Source organism: Xiphophorus hellerii, chromosome 23 (assembly GCF_003331165.1).
Source record: "Xiphophorus hellerii strain 12219 chromosome 23, Xiphophorus_hellerii-4.1, whole genome shotgun sequence".
Lineage (NCBI taxonomy): Eukaryota > Metazoa > Chordata > Actinopteri > Cyprinodontiformes > Poeciliidae > Xiphophorus > Xiphophorus hellerii.
Window position 1 is genome coordinate 8,454,859 of NC_045694.1, and position 21,205 is coordinate 8,476,063.

The 21,205-nt window shown below is 36.6% G+C and overlaps 1 protein-coding gene across 4 annotated transcripts in view; it reads right to left on the minus strand.

Moving 5' to 3' along the window:
- drp2 (dystrophin related protein 2) overlaps positions 1-21,205 on the minus strand; it is a 291,935-nt gene that overhangs the window by 267,204 nt on the left and 3,526 nt on the right. The gene's annotated exons all lie outside the window — the stretch shown is intronic.

The window sequence follows — 21,205 nt, forward strand, 5'->3', positions numbered from 1 at the left end:
AAAACGCTTCAAAGAATGAATTTACTGTGACTTTTTTCCTAGTCACACTGTGTCACATTTTTCCAGCCATCAACAAGCTTACAGCATAACTCTGTCTGCATATGCAAGTAGTTTTCTTGGGGGAATTGGTATATTTTATTTAAATTGGTTGTTTTCCTGGGAGAAAGTTTGCTTTTGGAGAAAAGTCGATCATTTTGATTCAGGTTGGATCGCCGGAGACTTTTCTAGAAGTCGGATTTCTCTATTCCAAACAAGATGCAACACCAAACATTGTCCAGGTTTCGACCATCTGACCCGAGCTGTTACACTCAGAGGAACGGTTCAGTCCGCTTCAATTAAACTCTGGTCCGTTTTTGTAGAAAGTCTGGTTCATTTTTGGAGGTGTGAACGCGCAATCAAACTGATGCGAACCAGGAAAAGTAAATCTGGTCCGCCTAAAAACCTCTGTTTCAGTTTGGTTGAAGTGAACTCGGTTTGAATGCATATGTGAACACCAAAAACAGGAACTACAGCGCAGGGCATTCTGGGTAAATTCAACCAAAACAAATGCATTTATCTAGAGCTAGAAATCCTAAACCCAGTAAAATCTCACAACGCTCCGGGTTTTTTTACATTTTACGAAGAAGGAAGTTGCGTTCATGTCTTTTTCTAAGGTTTTGTATAATTTCTGTCAGTAGTTCTTGGTACAGCATGGTTTGGTTTGTTTGACGAAGTGCGATGTGAAAGTGAAACACAGCAGCTGAAAATGTAACAAATGTTTCAATTTTGGTTCCCGATCAAACCAAGTCTACCAGACTATCAGGTGTAAAAAAAAAAACACTATAAGAAAACACTAACGCTGAAGAACAACAACGTTCACATCCATAGTAGAAGAGTTTTATGTCACATTTTGACCAAAATAACAAGAAGCTTCAATGCTAATTACTCCACCATTAATGATAACAGAGATCAGATATCCAAAGATGATTTACCAAGTTTTAGTGAGGTTTTATGAAAAAAAGAGCAGTTCGAAGTCTTCTTTAAGGCCTTTAAATTAATAACATCTGTGTACATTTTTAAATATGAACAGGTGGTGCTTTTAATTTACACTCAAGAGGAGCTCACTCAGCAAACAAGAAGAAAATAACTAAACAATTTGATAAGAATCCCAACTACATCTTCCATTTCCTGCTTTCATTTCCACAAAATTCAGCAGCCTGTGAAATATGGATCCAAATATCCAAATAATAATCTCCACGACAAGCGAGCAGCACTGTGTGTTCTTAGCCATTCTCTGGAGTGTAAAACTAATCAAAATGTAATTAAAAGTTTACAGCTGTGCAGGTGCATATACTCAGCCGTTACAGTGCGTCTCTTTTTACCTGCAACACCTTCACTTTAAACTTCTTCCTTCACCCGGACCGCCTCGGGTCACAACGATGTAAATGAGCCTCTCGGAGTCGGCGCATACATACGCATCTATCTGCACTGAGTCTTACGAGAAAAACATAAATACATTCACGACGGGGCAGTGCTCTGCAAGTGGAAAAACTGTGGAAAAATAGTGCATTTCCGCCAAAAACTAAAACTTTGAGATTAATCTCAGGTATTTTCTAGAAAAACAAGGAAATGTATGAACTCCAGAAATCTAAAATTTGTTAAAAATCCCTGAGTTTTTTGGTCAAAATTAACTTTTTTTGTCTACATATGCCGTTGTACATCTATCTGTATCAATATGAGACAAAACACACATTCCCACTTGCAGAGCACAACAGCATACGAAGGCCAATGTAGATATAAAAAAAGGAGGATTAAATGTTCGCCAACATTTTTTAGATTAATTTTATACATTTTGTAGAAAAAAAACTTGAAAATTTCTAAGTTTAAAAAGTTGCAAAATTGCAAGGTAGAACTCAGAAATTTTTATATTCATCTCAGACATTTTCTAAAAACATATTAAATTGTCTGAGCTTGAAATTCAAAAAGTCAGAATTTGCTAGATAAAAATTGAAATGTTGAGATTAATCTCAAAACGTTTTATGAGTTTTACACTTGAAAAAGTAAAAAAAAAAAATGTTATTGACTTGTGAAAGTTTCCTAGTTTTTCTAGAAAATTTCTCAGATTAATCTCAAACTTTCAGAGTTTCTTACAGCACATTTTTTACTTTTCAAACTAAAAAATTTCCAAGTATTTTTCCTCTCCATCTACCAGGACCCTAATACGCCATCATACCCATCCCCACCAAACAGTCCAAACTTTTGGGATTTACCTTTGAAAAATTGCAGAAAAATAAATTGAAATGTCTGAGCTTCAAATAAATAAAAAAATCAAAAATTTGAAAAGTAAAAAAAAATTACATTGAGATTAATCTCACCAAGTTGTTAGGAAAAACAGCTTTGAAATTTCCAAAATTAAAAGTTTTTAACTTGTGAAATTTAGGATTATCTGAGTTTTCTTCAAGAAATTGTTTTAGATTAATTTCAAATTTTTAGTTTTTTGGCAGACATTTAGCTCTTATGAGAGAAATTTGTAGATTCCTATGTAAAAAAAAAAAAAGAGATTAATTTCACATTTGACTTTTTGAAATTCAAAAATCTAAAATGTTAGACAAAAATTTGCTAGAAAAAAAACCCTTGAAATATTTAGCTTAATCTCAGAAAAGTTCTGAAAATCACTTGGAAAAGTTTTAAAATTTTCCACTTTTTAAAGTTTCCAAGTTTTTTTCTAGAAAATTTCTGAGATTAAACTCAAAATTAGATTTTTTTTCTAGCAAATTTTTTGACTTTTCAGGCTCAGAAATTTCCAAGTTCTTTCTTGAAAAAGTCTCTTTTTTTGCATAAATCTATTCCTTTCTTCTGTCTGCAGTGGTTCTAGTACACCGTTGTACACGCGTATCTACTTTCATTAAGTCTTATGAGAAAAATCATGCATTCCCACTTGCAGTGCAGCAAAATAACTCCAGTATCTTGTTGTGTTTTTGTTCTTATTTTGCAGATGACGCATAGCCCCAGCACGAACCAACCTTCAGTCAAAGTGATGCAAAAAGACTCGGGCCAGCGTTCCTTAAATTTCCTCTCAGGGCCATATTAAAGAGACGGGGTGGAACAAGCTGTGTCAAATCTCCCGAGCCTCCAATAAAAGAGTGCAGGGATAAGAACTGCCACTCTGACTTGCAGGGATGCGTTTTGATGTTCGAGGGTGATTGCATCTTCTGAGAAAGAAACGCTCAACGCTCTGCAACATGCAGCAAAAACAACGCTGCTGCTCAGACGTACGGCAAGCTCAGGTGTCACACAATCCGAAGCATTTTAAGACCAAAATCTGCTTTGTTCGCTCATCTACCTCCAGCTCCTCGACACTCATCTGATTAAATATCGGTGATTAATCTGTGCAGCCATCTGATGGATGCAGGTTTTATTTCTGAAGCTCATTTGCATATAGACAGAGCTTTAAGAGCAAAGACTCCCAGAGACGCTCAGCAACTTCAGTCCATTAGAAGAGATTAGAGAAGAAACGTGGAAGACTGTAATAACCAGCAGCCAGGCAGCAGAGCAGCCACCTTTGCTGCAGACGTCCATGTCCGGTCCAACCAGGTCAACATGTCTCATTACTTGGACCCGGACTCTGGAGCGCCCTTCTTCCTTCTGCAGCGCGACATCAAAGCAACACATTAACTTTTGACATTTTCTTGTGATCTTAAAAAAGGGACTGGATTTGTACTTCTCCAGGCTTTTTGAAAGTCTTTTCTGAAGGTTATTTTTAGACTTTGCCTCATTTTCTGCCCAGTCCTGGTACCAGACCATGACAGCAGCTCTATTCTGAACAATGAAATAAGAGGATGAGGAGGAGATAATTGTCTGTCAGCACATAAACAGTATGTGAAATTTAAATTTTAAGAAAGAGGGGGAATAATGTAGCAGACATAACGCAGGTTTTTACATTATTGGGGCATAAAGGTGACATAATGCTTCCTGGAACAGGTTAGGACACGACTATGGTCTATACAAAACATGCTCATTAAATTTTTTTTGCACAAAATAATTTTTAGTTGAAGAGATTTTAGTCTACCTCAATCAGATCTCCTTTCAGAATGAGCTGTCTTAGGGCCTCTTGTCACTTTAAATCCAGATTAGCTGCTGATGGTAAACACTCCTCATCTAAAGCAGGTGATCAAGTTCTGCAGAGGATTGTTAGTGAGGTAGAAAACAGACAAATCTAAAAATTACAGGACAAATGTTCTTGAGGACGCGAGTTTGATGTTTCTGTCTTGAATATCTTGGTGGTTTTCCTCACTTGATCTTTGAAACCGAAACGTAAAAAATATATGTTGTGCTGCTGGTTACCAGTGGTGAGCACGCTTTCACCAGTCCGCTAACAACAAAGCTAATTTCCATTTAGCGTTTTTGCTAACTTTAAAACCAGTTAGTGCCCTTAGCTGTCTCCAAATTAATTTTTCCAGATCAATTATAGAGCACCAAATTACTTGGCTGTTTTGTAAACTTTCAGATAAATAAAGTTCAACATCTGTGTTAAATTCTTAAAGTAGCCGCTAAATACTGCGCTGCTATAGCTTTTTAGAGTTAGCTTAGCTAATGTTAACGATTAGTGCTTTAGGGTTAGTTTAGCTAACTCTTTAGTTAGCAGTGCTCACCACAGTATATGCTGGATTTTGTCTCTACTGCACAAATATTTGAAGAAAAGTTGCAAAAATTTAAAGGAATGCACATTTAACACAAAAAACTGCAGCAAATAAAAAATTATTCACTGCAAATATCCCCAAATATATTTTTACAGCTTTTCCTGCTGCAAAAAATGAAATAAAGTTATCCAGTAATGCGTTTTTTTTCCTGAGTTAAATCGGAAATGTGTTTTTTGTTATGAAACAAAAGGAAGCAAATGTTTTGCATTTAATTACTGTGCATTGGTCATTTAATAACATGCTTAGCATAGCTTAGTTTGAAATGCAAACAAGGAGCGACACAAATCCAAGACTAAAGTTTTGGTTTATTTATGGTTTTACAACACAAACCTGCATCATAAAACTATACATCCACCTTCTTAAAATGGGAGATTTGAACAAAACCAGCCCAGCTGACAGATGTTTGGAGACAAAGACAAGGATAACACAAAAGACGATGTGGGAGGTGATTATGTAGCTGCCAGGAATGTCCAAGGCATTTTTTCTTCCAACAATGGGAAATGTTGACATGTTGGAGGAAATCAGTCAAAACAGTTCTTTTCATGAAAGCCTGGATTTAAAAGGAAAAAAAAGGAAGATTTGAGACATTAGAAAAATAAATCTCTGTTTAAGTTACTCTGTAGCTAAAACCCAAAACACTTTGATCATAAAGTGTTAAAAACCAGCACGTCTTTGTAACTGAAGGTCTGGTTCCTGCGGAGTTGAGCTAATTAGCAGAAAATAATCTGCTGAGGAGAGTTTCCAGGCGGCTTCAGTAATGATAAAAAAACCTTTCAATTTGGGGTAAAATGAAAACTGGACAGAAGTGAGAGTAAATATCTTCCAACGGTTTTTCAGGTCTGTCGCCTAATTTTAAATAAAAGTGTCCAATATTTAAGGAATCATCAAAAGCTGCGATTCCGTTCGCTTTTATCTCAGTCAAAGTTTTCACTAAAATGTTTCATTTTATTCAGTTAAGGGATTGAAAAATGGGCCATCACTGCAGGGATATTTGTGTCAAGTAAAGCAAAAAAAAGTTTTGAAAAGTAAAACTTTTGATTTGAGTCATTTAGTTTATTCAGTGTGGTTAAATCGAAATAAGGTTTGCATGTTTGGGTTTTCTCTGGGTGCTTCGGCAGTCCAAAACATCACTTTTAGCTTAATTCACGGTTTTTAACAAAATAACAGACAAATCTGAAAATTATCTGTAATATTTAAAGGGTTATAGCTAACGATTACTTTAGATATCGATAAATCGATTGATTATTCTGATGATTAATTGATTATCAGTGTGAAAGTAGCCACTTTCTACATATCCTTAAATTAAAACCATATTTTAAAAAATAATGATAAATTTTTCACATAAGGAAATAAACATTTTATTATTTCATAATATTCCCTTAGTGAACATTATAATTTATAACATCTGCAGCTAAAGAAATACTTTCAACTTATCAATACTGTCTTTTATTTTGTTTTATTTTTTTTGATTAACCAAATAATAATTAGATACCAAAGGGGACATAGTATGAGTTTTTTGAGCCAGAATTGTGAAAAATGTATATTTTGGACAGTTTTAGGATAATTGCTGCTCTGAGTGTGTTGTTCTTTCAGCTAATTGCGTTTTTTAAGAGTCTGTATACTCCAGTTAATGGTTACTTCGATTGCTAAATTAGTTCAACAATTGATTAATCATGAATAATTCGATTAATCGTTTCAGCCTGCAACACAAAACGTCTGACAAACTTCCACCGGTTGGACCATAAGGCAGTCTCTTTACCTCAAACAGAACCGCACAGCAAAGGAAACTCAACTTCATGCTTGCATGTTCTCCCTGGGATTCAATTGTTATTTTCCCTTCAAATAAATAAAAAAAAGAAAACGTTTGTGGGGCTAATCTCTGATTTCTCTACAGCTGTGAGCGTTCCTCTGCGCTTCAGACGAGTGATGGACGGCTGAGCTGTCCAGGGTTTACGCCGCCTTTCACCCAATCACAGCAAAGTGAATATAAACAAGATAAAGTGTGAATAGGCAATCAATGAATGGAGGAGATTTTTGACATGCCGATCAATAGCCATAAGCTTTAGCCATTGTTGGCAGGGACAGAATCAAATAGGTGGCAAATTCAAGGAGGCTTCATCACTGACAACAACAAAAACAGAACGCGTTTCACCCACAATTAAAGCAGGATCTCAAATCCGTACTGATTTAAGAGCAGACGAATCCCCCTCATCAGTGGGTGCAACAGGGATTCATCATATTCTGCCAGTTTCATGAGTTACAGAAGCACTCCGACTGTTAGTTGTGCAACACTAAAGGGTTTTACCAGCTATCCATCTGTGGGATGGAAACCTTTCTTCCTCTGAGTCATATCCCAGTTTGAAAATTTTTTAAAGTATCTGTTGGTGATTCAGCACAGAAACAACACAATCAAGTTACCGCCGTATAAAACCCAAAACCATTAACCTCCGGAAAGCTCTCTGTGTTACACCTGTCTGCATGAAAAGAGCTGCACAAATGATGTTTGCTGGATTGACGGAAAAGCTGCCTGAAAGTGATCACATTTTAATTGACTTCCAGACCAAATGTATTCATAGAGAGGTGAGGCGCAGTGAGCTTTCAGAAAAGAGATAATAACATCCTCATATGTTGCTATTTCAGCCCTAACACTTTAAATTCAGTCCAAAAACTCAAAACAAAAAAGAAGTTCTCATTTAGCAGATTCAATCAGGCGGTCGGTGGAGGGTTTTGGTTCCCCAGAACCAGAACCAAACAAGGAGAGTTCAGTTTTTATGCTTCTATAATCTGGAACAAACTTCCAGAAAACTGCAAAAATGCCGAAAAATGTACATGTACAGCTCTTTGAATTGACTTCTTGTTGAAATGTGCTCTAGAAATAAACGTCTCTTATCTTGTAGAAACTAGAGGAAATCCATGCAGAAGACTTTTTTTTTAAAGGTTTTATTGGCTCTAGTGGCCTTTATTTGATAGTTAATTGACAGGAAAGTGGGAAATGAGAGAAGGGGGAAGACATGCGGCAAAGGTCGCCAGGCCGGGAATCGAACCTGCGACAGCCGCGTCGAGGACTAAGGCCTCCTTATGTGGGTTGTGCTGAACCCCTGCACCACCACAGCACATCCAGAAGACATTTTTATAATTATAGGGGATGTATTACTGCAAAAACTAAATCTTACCAAGATTTCTGTATAGTTTCTAGTGCAAATATCTTAGTAAAATTGAATTAAGACAAAACTAATTGAAAAGTTTCAGAAAGGTATAAAAGCTTGTTTCAAGTCAATAATTCCTGAATGTTAATGAAAAGGTTCTAGTTCAGAATAATTAACTTGTAACATGGATAAAAATATTTTTGGTAAATTAATCTGCCAATGGAACTAGAATAATTTTAAGGAATTACTGGCTTAAAACAATCTCCTGTATCTTGCTGAAAAGTTAGTTGTAAGTTAGTTTTGTTGTCTTATTTCAAGTGTGATGATATTTGTAATAGAAACAAGAGTAAAAATCTTTGGCAAGATTTGGAGTTTTTGAAATTTTATGCAAAATTTACATTTTTGTTAACTTAAATTTGGGTTTCTACTGTTTCTAAGTAAATATCTCATTAATATTGGCTTCTGTTGGTAAATAATTACACTTGTAACATGGAAATAATCTTGTTGTTTTAAGTAAATTTATCTGCCAGTGGAACTAGCACTTGTTCACTAATATTAAGGAATTATTTACTTAAAACAAGCTCCTATATTGTTCTGAAAAATTACTTATAAGTTAGTTTTCTCTTATTTCAAGTGTACTAAGATATTTGCAATAAAAAACGTGAGTAAAATACTTGAATAAATATACAGTATATGTTATAAGTTCACTGTGATAGATATCTTATAATTTTACAACTGGTAGTGGAGAGAATCTGCTGAAATGCATCCATCAGTAATGAGTTCATGTCTCCATCAGATGGTTAATAACCAGAAAATGTGCAGCAGTAAGACAGCTCAGTTAGAGGACTGAGTGGGCGCATCAAGTGTTTTGTCAATATTCCACTTCGACTAAGAAAGCCAAACTATTCAGTCCTCATTGCGAGAAAACTACCAAGATTTTCCAGTGAGAAAACTTCTGTATCTGGTTAGAAAAACAAATCGCTGCGCCTCACCTAACAATACAGACAGGAGATGCAAGGTTCTTACCACACCACGGGGGTTTAGCAGTTAGCATTCATCATTTTTCTTCTTTTTTTTCCCCCCATGACTCACAGCCTCCTCTCTGAGACTGAGCACCAACAGGAGATTGACTCTAAAAATAAAGAGCAGGCTCCATCAGCATTTCCTCTCATACTATACATCCAGCTACTGAGGCGTCGAGCACAAAGCCTTCATCCCAGCTCTCCGTCAGGCTGACGGCGGAGAATACGCAGAGCTTCTCAGCAACAATCAGGAGCTGATCTCAGTGACACTCTCGCTGAATAGAGCTGGTGCTTTTTTGGTGATTTTTGCGTGAATGCATCTGTGGAACATCAGGGTTGAGGAGGAGAAGCTTGCAGCTGCGTTTATTGAAAGGTCAGCGTGAATGGAGCGAATCCAAAAGGTCAAAGCAGTAAAAGAATCAAACATCTGAATCCTTTTTCATATTTCTGCGGGAAAGTCCTGCAACCTACAGCCGAGTGCTGAATTTTCCACCACTGTTTTCTGAAGGATTATAACATTTAATTGGTCTGCATAGCAATAAGTTTGATCTCTAAACACTGCGGTTACCATAGGAACTACAGCTGTTTGCTTCTAGAAAAAACTGAAGACTCAAGATGATTTGGATTAAGAAAAATGATTTCAGCATTAGTTGTGAGTAGAATAAAAAGAAATGCCACGGCTTTATGAAGCGCAGAGTATTTTTAAGGCACAAATGTGACGAAAATAAACCTTCCCTGAGGCAAGGTGCCTAATCTGAGATAGAGAGTGTTTCTCATCAGAAGACTGAACTGTAAAATGAAAGAAGCTGCTCCATTTCCTGCGGCGCGATTCAACAACAGGCAGCAGATCATTTGTTTGGTGATTTTTAAACGCACAAGAAACTTAAAAACGTACCTTTCCGTGTCATTCAGAGGAATTTCACAAATCGTAGCCGTCTTGATTTATGTCATTTTCATTTACTGGTGTACTTTGACCCATTTCCCCATCAGGTACCGTTCCCCCAGATACTGAGGGAAAACCACACACTATGTGCATCTGATTAGGGCGCAGTTGGAAAAAAGTGGGATAACTTTGCTGAAACGCGTTGTTTGAGCTTTCACGGTGTCCGTAGTTCTCTAGAGAAGAGAGCTGAACAAGCAAGTGCTTGTTATTTAGCGCTGAACAAGCACACGTGTATTTTGCCACCAGGGCGGTGCGTAGCAGGTGAAGAGACGCTGGGAGAACCGTATCTGATGGGGAAACACGAATTGTAGTAACACCAGCATTATCGGTAGGTTCTACTTCTTCTCTGGATTGTAGGAAGCAGCTATGTTTTGCATCATACTATGCATGAGCTAGGGATTCCCTGACAGAAAAGATTCTTTTACTCTGTTTACAAGACAACGGTACGTTTTAAAAACATTGCACTTTGGAACCTGTTTTCAATCTGTGCCGTTGTCAGAGAAAACATTTGGTGGTTTTTTGTAAATGTACACTACAAACGCAACAAAACTCTTCTGTTTTCACCCGAAACTGTTGTCGTGTAAACAGGGCCTTAGAGTGTTTGTTCTAACTATCTTTGTTTTAACTCTGCACTAAACACAAGGCAAACCAAAACTATGGGGGAATTTCTCTGCCATAATTCGAGAGCACACATTTTCATTTTGAAAGCAGGATTCCATGTCTTTCTTCTCAAAACTTGTAATGCTTGTACTCAAAACTTTTGCTCTAAGACATTTGCACAAAAACTCGACCAAAATTACACAAAATTTTGTGTTTGTGTCTTAAACCCAAATTCTCACCACAGATTTTTCTGGAATCTCAAACACCTGGTTTCTACTTTCTTATTAAATCCCACAGATGCATCAGTAAAGTTCTTATTTTTACAAGTCTGGGAAAGTTTGTTTGTGTACATTTATATATAACCTGTTAATAAATGCCACTCCTCCCTGCGCCCCTGTCCTGAAGACAGGCGTTGTGATGACACATGCCACTGATGGGGTGCACACTCCTGAGCAACACCAAATAAAAGCAGACAGAATTAATTGCAGCTCGCGGTTGTGACCTTTTCCATTTGATAAATCATAGAGCCTCAGAGACTGCCATTACCCTGGTAGATGGAAAACACACAGCTTTGAGAAATGATCTGGGATCTGAAACAGTATCGACCCAAACATGCTGTGCTCTCTGCACACAAAACCTTTTACATGCACAATCTGAAATATTCTCCCTCTCTAAACGAGACGGAGACACTACATGAATGTCTGGAGAGAAGTCAAATTTGTATTTCATCACTTAGAAAGGAGAAGCATTCCCCTGATGCTCAATTAAAATTCAACAAGAGGAGTCATACAAGTTGCACCAACGGAGACTATCATTAGGCTATTTTCTAATTCATTCAGGGAGGAAGTCACATTTCCTGAGACTGTGTCAAAGGAGACACTTTTAGACTTCCTCGCTTCTTCAAAATTATTTTCAAATTTGCAACTTTTGCAGAATAAGATGAAGATTTTCAACAAATTTCATCAGGATAAAGTAGTTTGGCTGCACAGAGTGACGCCATGAATGCCTGGTTGGACGACTATATGGAGTGTATTTAATAAAATATACATAGAAAAGCATCACTTTTTACCAATTTCCCTTATTAAACTTTAAAATGTGATCAAATGTTTGAGCTGTTTTTAGCTCAAACGTTTGATTATGATAGAAATACTGAACTATATATAATCATAAGTATCTATATCCAGAGGTGGGTAAGTAACTAGCTACATTTTCTTGCATAACATTTTGGAAAAATTTTACTTTTATGACTAATTTTACTTTTAAAACTCTAGTTCATGGATATTAAATCTGCAGTATGTAACTTTTATAAAAAAAAATATTTATTTACATATTTGTTCAAACTGCCGCTATGTGATGAGACAGATGTTCTGTGAAAACATTTAGCTCCCAGTGCTAACCAGAAACAACCAGTCAGACCCAGCAGGAGAGTCTTAGCGCTGTCAATCACCCTCCGTGTGGCGCTGCTCATCCTCTCCTCTCATTCCCCCTCTTGCTTTCTGCTACAATGCAGCTAGCAGAGCCTGAATTCTAAAGCTAGTTAGCATAGCCACTGATGATGGTGGATAAATGGTTTCCTGTAACGGTAAATTGTTTCTCCCCCATTAGCTCATTTAGCAGCGACAACATGGGATTGATTGATGGCTCTATGACCCGCCTCCTGGCTCTGATTGGTTGTTTTTCTTCAGTCTGTAATATTAGCTCAGGGAGAATCTGAAGGAAATCGACCTTTTCACAGATTATCTGTTTCAAAACAAACTACCACAACATGGTGACAGTTTTAACAAATATTTTAAAAAAAACATTTTTATATAAAAGTTACATACTGCAGCTTTAACGACTGGAAAAAGTATTTTAAAACCTCTGGTCAGGCCTAGAACTGCTATCGATCAGGAAGTTTATTTACTTCAGACTGGGCCACATGGTCCACCATTAGTCTCCTAATGTATCGGCTTTTATTCCACTCACAGTTTCTGTAATCTTCAGTTCTTGAGATGACACACCAGTCTAGCTGGTACAGTTTGCTTCCTGTGAAAACCTGGGACTTGACACATTCCTACCTTCTTCCTACACATCACCTGAAACTACGAGTCAAGCTCTTATTTTAGGAGATTCTTGCTAAAAGGGTTATGTAAATCTTTCTTGCTTAAATCCTATTAAATTTAATGCATTTCCTTTCAAAAACAAGAGAAAAGTTGCTTAATGTCTTACAATATAAGCAGGTTTTCAAAATCAGATCATTTTGGCTATATAGAGTTTTTTATGTCAAAAATAAAACACCTCTCTTGAAATTGGAGCAGATTTTCACCCTCCATAATATGTGCTTGGAGAACTGCCATGAAACAGTCTCCAGCATTGTTTTTCTCCCTCTTTCGCTGCCTGAAGGTTAGACGTGGAGCGAGTCAATCAGGAGTCACTTCTAATGAGTTCATCACCTTGTTTATGACACGGATGGATTTCAAATTACCATAATTTTGCTATTATGCCTGTAAAATAGTTTGAGATGACTGTTGCTGGTCTGAGCCAACCCTATTTCCCGAATCCAACAGTAAGAAAAAAATAAAGACGGGAAAAATTATCCGCACTGATTGAGGAGTGGGGAAAAGCTTGTTTTATATATATATACAGTATATACACCATGCAGCAAATGACACCTGAATCCCATTTATGGCTGGAGCTAACAATTATATTAGTAATCAATTATTTTATTGATTATTTGGTTAAAAAATTGCCAGATTCTGCTGATTTTTCATTTAAGCCTGTTTTAAATTGTCTTGTATGTCACAATGGACACATGATTAATATCAATAGATAATATATCTGACAAAATATTCACTGAACTCTGATCCTGAACTGCACTGGATTCTAAGTGATTTAGGCCTGAGCTGCTAAATTTTAGCTGGAATCAACTAACTCACTCACTCTGTGGTTACCTAGCAACTCACTCATTCTTTGGTTACCTAGCAACACCCTGTGAAGTAACTTGCGCAGCAGCAGTTTAAGATTTGTTTCACCACAGTGCCTCATAACTGCTTAAAAATAATAATAAAAAAGGGCAAATAAATAAAATAATAACTGTGGATAAAACAGGAAGCATCACACCACAAGTTTGGATTTCATTTCAGATATTTAAAACAAATATCTAATCAATAATTATTGATACTGAATAGCAAGCACTTATATTGTGATAGAATTTTCAGCCATACCATCTAGTCTAACCAGTTTTGTACATCATTAAAAAATGTTTTTATATATAGATAAACAATTCAGTTTCTGTTTTAAATAAGAAAATAAACATTTTATTTTCTTAAATGCAGCGATCTAGCGTTAGTCTAGTGAACGCTTAAGCAACAGATGAATCTGTAGATAAAATAATACTTCTAACATCAAGATAACAACAAAACAGCGTAGGGCTAATCGGTTGATCATCTTGGGGATTTAATAATTGGTTAGCAACTGGTACTTAGGAGGTTTTTCTTTTTTTTAAACCTCCAGGGGGTCTTTTGTGGGCTCTAGTGTCCCTTATATGACAGTAGGCTGACAGGAAAGGGGGAAGGAGAGGAGGGGAAGACATGCGGCAAATATCGTCGGGTCCGGGAGTCGAACCCGCGACGGCCGCGTTGAGGACTCAAGGCCTCCAAACATGGGTCGCGCTAACCCCTACGCCACCACGGCACGCCCAGGAGGTATTTTTAACAGAATTTGAACAGGGTGAATCTAATACTGTCCCACTTGCGATCGTTTTATAAGTCTTTACACTCCAGTAAACAATTAATCGATTACTAAATTAGTTGACAATTCATCAAAATTAATCCAGTCAATCCCATTTATTTCCTAAACTACGTCTATAGCCTCTACATTAATCAGACTAGTCAAAATGCCCAGAATGAATCTAATTAAAGATGCAAACTGCTAACAAAGCTAAAGAGAGGTCAAACTGCACCAATCAGTTTGTCAAAACCCGTTAGCTTTAACTGTCGGATGTTCACATGTGTGGAAGATGAATTATGACAAGTGAAGAGCAGACGCTGGATCACATTAACACAAACTGACACTTCAGAGGTTCATCCAATCGAGAGTAAAACTTACTTGTAGAGTCACAGAAGCGACTGTTACTCGGCGCAGCACGGAAAAGAAACAGCGTGAACATGCAAACCTTGTGAGCGGCAGCCAAAAGAAAGAAGCATGCTACCCTCAGAGAGACGCTACCCTCAATTAGAGAGTCGCAGCTGGAGAAGACTTCTGAGTGCTCTGGAAGACGGAGATTCATCCTCAGCTGCGCATGACGACAGATGATGCAGCTTTTCGTCTGAAAGATGGAATTTTATTCTAAGCAGGAGCTGACCATTAAAAACACTTCAGGGATGAGCTGTGGATTTAAAGTCAAATTTGATAGAAAGATACCCGTCAAAGACTCTTTTCCACACTACAGTAATGTATAAAGCAGCAGACAGCATTTCTTCTTTTTTCCTTTTTAAGCTGTTATGACATCGTTTCTTATCTTGTCATGTACAGCTGGAACAGGACATTCACACATCCTACATAAAAATACACACAGCCACTTCTCCCCTCACTGTCTGACATTAAATCAGACTAAACGTTTCCTGATGTTTTTATTACTTTCTTGAAATTTCAAAGTTTACCTACACAGTTTAACATGCATCTGAATAATTTAGTATGCACTCCAAAAACAGAAAATCTTACCAAGTGTTTTGGTCCAGTTCCTAGTGCAAATATCTTAAGTTAATTTAATGTAAGTTAATTTAAATAAGATTAAATTAACTTACAAGTGACTTCTCAGCAAGATATTTGCACTTGTTTTGAGTCAATAATTTGCTTAATATTGATTTAAAGGTTCTAGTTCCTTTGGCAGATTAACTTATCTTGTTAGATCTTGAAATAATCTACCAATGGAGTACTTTTTCATAAATATTAGGGAATTATTGACTTAAAGCAAGTTGATATTTCTTGCTGAAAATGTATTTGTAAGGTTATTTTGTCTTACTTAAAGTGTACTGAGACATTTTCACTACCAGACAAAAACTAGTTGGTAAGAATTTGAGTTTTTGCAGTGTGGTTCAAATGGTGATGGCATGGAGCAAAACTTTCAGAAAATAACAAGAAGGCAGAATCAGACACAGCAAAGTTGCTCTGTTTTATCATTTTGAACCTCTTTTATGAAACATCCTGGACTTGCAAATATTGGCAGCCTTTTGAAAATCTCCAGATGTACATTCTCTGGAATATACAAAGAATGTTTTTACTTATGCTAGCAGCGCTAACAGGTGATAATCATTAAAGCATATTTAAAACTTAATTTTTGTAATCCGTAAATTTCCTTTCAGAGAAGTGATTTTTCCTTTACGTCCAATTTAAATTATAACCAGTTCACATCAGGAAGGCTGGACAGAAACATTTTGTCTGCCTGTTATGTCGTCTTATATTACAGTTCTCAAAGAAAGATTGGAATAAAATCTGTCAGCAGATAAGCGCTTTACAAAAAAATCAAGTTCAGTAGGCTAATTTTTAGTCCAGTCCTCTTACCTTTCCATAGCGACATATTCTGCAGTGTCTGCTAAAGTAAAGAGCAATACAAAGGACAAAAGAGTAAGACTTTGCTGCCAAACAAACAGTATCATATAAGTCACGTCTTTTAGAAAAGCTATGAAAAAAATTCAGATAAACATTAAAGCAACCAAAGCAGGCATCTCTGCCAGGAAGCATAGGGAGGATTAAAGATATCTCTCTTTCTGCTCGTGCTGGTTTATACTGGTACACATATCTGATCCTCTTTTAGGGGAAAACACTTCTCAGAGCAAGTAACACACCAGTCCTGCTGTTGACATTTGATAAAAACTCAGTAGATTCACCTTCCACATGCTGCATCTGCCTACCCCACATTTCACATCAGTCCTTGTAGTCACTGTCAATTTATTCTAACTTTGAGTAAAAGACGTGTAATCAACTCAGTATCACCACCATGAATTAAACAACAACGCCACAGCCCTCACAGGGAGGCCTGCCGCACCTGGCTGTAAAAAAAACCCCTACATAAACATATCACAGAAGACAACCTGCAGACACTAAACCGTTTAAAACTAAGAGGAATGTAACGGTTACCAGATTCTGGATAAAAGCTCGGACAAGGACAGCTACTTCAGATGCAGGGCTTTAATTATACAGCAAATTTTAATTTGGCTTTTTTACTAAAATGAAATTTACTTTTAGTCATCACAGTTGTTTCAGTTGAGTGAAACTTTTGGGTTTATTCTACACATCCACAGGCAGATAACAGGAAAAACCAAAACACTAAACGGAAAAAAAGAAATTTAGGAGCTACTAGCATGCTAGTCCAGAATTGCTAACACATTAGCACAGTTATTTCACTCTCAAAACATCGTTTATACAAGACTAGTTGATGGAATATAACATGACAAAATTTTTATTGGAATCATATATCTGTGCTTTTGTTGTGCTACTTAACCTGTTCAGTTAGAACAATTTCTGATAAGTGTTACATCAGCACTTCGTTCTTGGCAGACAGGGAAGATGGTGAGGTGGAAGCTAACGGTCAAAAGAACATACACGTTCGATGATATGACAACATCACAGCGCCATCTAGTGGTCTGGCAGGGGAATGCAGCCGATTCAAGCTGAATTGGCTGTGCCGTCCAATCGTGGCACTTTTCCCCTAAATACAACGGCACATTAGGGCCATTGTAGATAGAGAGAAAAACAGGAGTAAATTTCCGCCAAAAAAGAATAAATGAGTCTGACAAGTCAAAAATTTGAAAGAAAAAGATTAAAATTTTTGACATTAGTTACAGATATTTTCTAGAACAGAAACTTGGAAATTTTTGAGTTTCAAAAGTTAAAAAAGTGGGGAAAAAACGCAGAAATGTTTAGAGTAATCTCAACTCCACAGTTGTTTACTTTTTTTAAAGACGCAAGTTGTGCTCAGTGTCTTCTTTAGAAGCTTTCATGTCGTTTCCTTCAGCGGTTCTTGGTGCAGCGCCTCCCACAGGCGAGGAGGTGAACATGTTTCTCAAATGGTTTGGATTGTTTGACACGGTGCAATTTTGGTTCCCAATCTAACCAAGTCTACTGGACTATCAGGTTTGAAAACAACCCTAGAGTGGCCCAGTCAAAGTCCAGACCTAAAATCCAACTAAGAATCTGTGGCAAGACCTGAAATCTGTTGCTGGCAGTCAGTTTCTATTCAATCTGACTGAGCTTGAGAGGGTTTGTAAAGAAGAATGGGCAAAAATTTTGATTTCTACCTGATCGATATTCCCCAAGACCTACAGCTTTACTTACTCAACACTTATTCTTTATATTTTTAGTTGGAAAAAACCTTGGAAAATTATGCTAAATTTTCCTTCGCACAACAATGAACAACTTTATATTGGACTATATAAAATCCTCATTAAATAGGAGAAGTCTGAGGGTTTTAATATTTTTAACACTGTACGATTCCAGCTGTTGAATCAAACTCCATATTCTCTCTCCCGAAAGCGCAACACGTCTTTTGTTATTTTATTTTGCAGGCTTTGTAAAAGTTTAAATATCAAACTGGAGCAAGATGAAACAACAAAAAACTCTGACTAAGACCAAATGAAGTTTCATGGGATTCGAACTCAGAGGATTACTAAGCTTTTTAGTTCAGTCGAGGCTGTTTTTCACACTGTATGACAACAAACTGCTTCTTCTGAAGGGAGAAAAATGAGCCTTCACATCCACAGCTTTGCTGACTGTGTGCAGATTCCAGTGGGAGTACATTAATAACCGCTAATTATCCTTATGCAAAGAGGACGACGGCCATGAAAAATGTCACTTACTTAAATTATCCTTTAAAGACGGGAAAAGGCTAATGCAGATATTGAAGTCCGGTCATAACGAAGAAGGTGGAAAACAAAATCGCAGAAGCCTGGATCTGCAGCAGGAAGGAGCAAAGTAATAAACTGGGGTCATCGTTAATTTAATCACACCGGCTCTAGTTGACGAGGTCACGGCGTACAAACTCATCACAGCTTCTTCTCCTCTTAAGACAGCAAACATGCAGCAAGGCTGATTATTCACAATCACGCCATCTGACCCGCAATCAGAGTTTTATTATAAATAAAGGAAGGAGCGCATGGCTCAGACCGCATAATGTCACAACAGTTGGTAGGTTGCTAATCCTTAACGCTCTGCTAGAGTTGCTGCAGACCTCAGGCTGATTTTAACAAAGAACGACGTTTTCAGATCGCAGTCTTCAATTTAGCAAGAAAAAAAAAACTCCCACAGACGATACCTTATGTTTAATACAAACGGAAATAAAAAAATAAAAATGCACGTTTAAGATGTGAAGATTCCCATAATGTAAGACTGCTTCTGTCACAACCAGCAGCAGTTTGTACTCAAGTAAAAGGAAAAAGTATTTGGTAAAAAGTCTAATCAAGTACTGAGTAATTGATCAAATTTTCAATCACTTAATTTTTTTAAATTACATCATCAGATGGACCAAGATATAAAGCTAAGGGGAATTTTTGCTATTTGAAGAACAAAAATGACAATAATTCAAACAACAAAAAATAACAAAATCAGACCAAAGAAAATTATCCAAATCAGTTTCTTTCAATAAAAAGACTTTTAAGAAAAACTGCAGGTGTGTGTCTGGTAAATTCTTGGTTAAAACATGTTTGATTTTCATTAGGTGGGTAAAAAAATTCAGAACTTTTACTCAATTAAGAGTACATATTAGCTGTTAAATTAGTAGATTTGTAATAATTATTGATGAAGGCAAAGAAATTGGTTTATGAATTGTCTGTTAGTTTGTAGTTTGTTAAATTAATTATCTGGATAATTAATTATCAGGCATGTATGCAAGTATTATATTGGCTTTTCACCAATTCATAATCTGATCATTAAACTTCATTACCTCAACCAGGAACTGAAGGTGGAAATTAGCATTTTGTGCTGTAACCTGGTGCCAGGGTTTCCCCCAGAAAACCTGCTAAGCCTGGTGGCAGGAACACAAGAGCGGTCCGCCGTGTTCTTGTGTTAAAAATATTCAAAGTTTCAAAATTTTGGAGCTGCACGGCTTCATAATTTGGAAATAATAGCTTGTGAGGCTAACCGAACGGTGGAGGACTGCCCAATGTAGCTTAATCTGTCTTTCCTGTCACTAACTGGTGTATAAAAAAAACCTTATTTAAAATAAATAAGCAACACTTAGCCTGGCGGGGGCAAGTATAGCCTGGTGGCCCGCCAGGCTTATAATATACTGGGGAAAACCCTGTGCACCATTAATATCTCCTTTTAAAAAGTTAATCAAATGTTGTACATTGTCTCTGCATAAATAAATAAACAGTAAGTGGAAAATTCTCATCATATTGACTAAAAATACCTCCGTTCCTACTGCTGAAGAGAGCTATAATAACATTGACTAGATGCTAATGTGAATAAATTAAGCATTGACTTGATCAGTACTATAAAATAAATACTCCAAATATTTAACAATAGTTTCAAGTATTTGCTTTTGCTGCTCTGTTTGTACAGGAAAACACAAACAGCTGATAATTAGCGAAGCTTTCGGCTCAGAGTCTTTGGTTACGTTGACCGAAATATGATTTTATTCACCAAACAAACCACCCAAAAAAAATAAAGTTTATGTTCCACACAACAGATACTTGGGGGACGTAGAGCATCAAGTCAGAATATTTTAGAGGTTTTGAACCTTAAAATCCTTAATATATAGTAGAAATCAGATATTTACACACAGTGTAAAAACATCTCATTAAGTTAAACTTTGGTATCAGTTTTATAGATCAGGTTCAGATTATTATCAAGAATTTGAAATGATTCAGCAAACAACTGTGACCTTTATGACTCTGTCAACTCATTAAAGCAAATTTTTTCCTGTAATTTTATTATTTCTTTTGCTAATTTTATAACTCTGTTCTCATAGTTAAACAAAGATTCCTGTAAACTGGCCCTTACACTCAAAAACAACTTTTGAAAAAAAATTTCTGTCATTTTGTCTTTTTTTTTTGTTTTTAAGAAAAGGAAGCAAGAAAAAAAAATTGATTAAAATCGGATCTGAAAAACTGTCAATTTTTTTTGGCTTATTTCCTGATTTTTCTCTGATGTCAAACAAAGCGGCAGCATGTTTGAGACGTTCCTTTAAAATAACTTTAAAACTGTAAATAAACAGAGGCTCAGAAAACGTATGACATCATCATCTAGACCTCCTTGTTTTGTTCAGACAGTAACAGTTGCATTCATCTTGACTTTTTAATTTGAAGAAAGCAGTTTAGAAAAATGCCCCCCAAAAAACACCATGTCTCCATCATTCTGGCATTCAGAAAATACCAAGAAATTCAGTGAAAAGTTGAATTATATTTAATATCAGACACTGAGAAAGAAAAATAGTTATTTATGTTTGTATACAGTGCATGTAAATAAGTGGTTTTACTGCGTCTTGCTCTTGGAAAACGATCCATGCTTAATCAGGGGAACAGAAACATAAAACTGCTTCAAGAAACTTGTGAAAAATGTGAAAGAAAAGCTGAAATATGCACGGCAGAACTCCCAGATGGAAAACCTAAACCGACCGTGATTTACTTTAATTCGCCAGCGGCTCCTTGGTGACATTACAAATCAACATTTCTGAAGCAGAAACTGCAATTTACTGCAGATTATTCACAGTCAGAGACACCTGAGCATTGCATGTTGCACGAGAGACGGAGTGACTGAAGGAGGTCACAGGAAAAGATCAGCAGCAGCTCGCATGGTTAAAGATAGCAAAAATGAAAACATAAACAGCTAAATTAATCC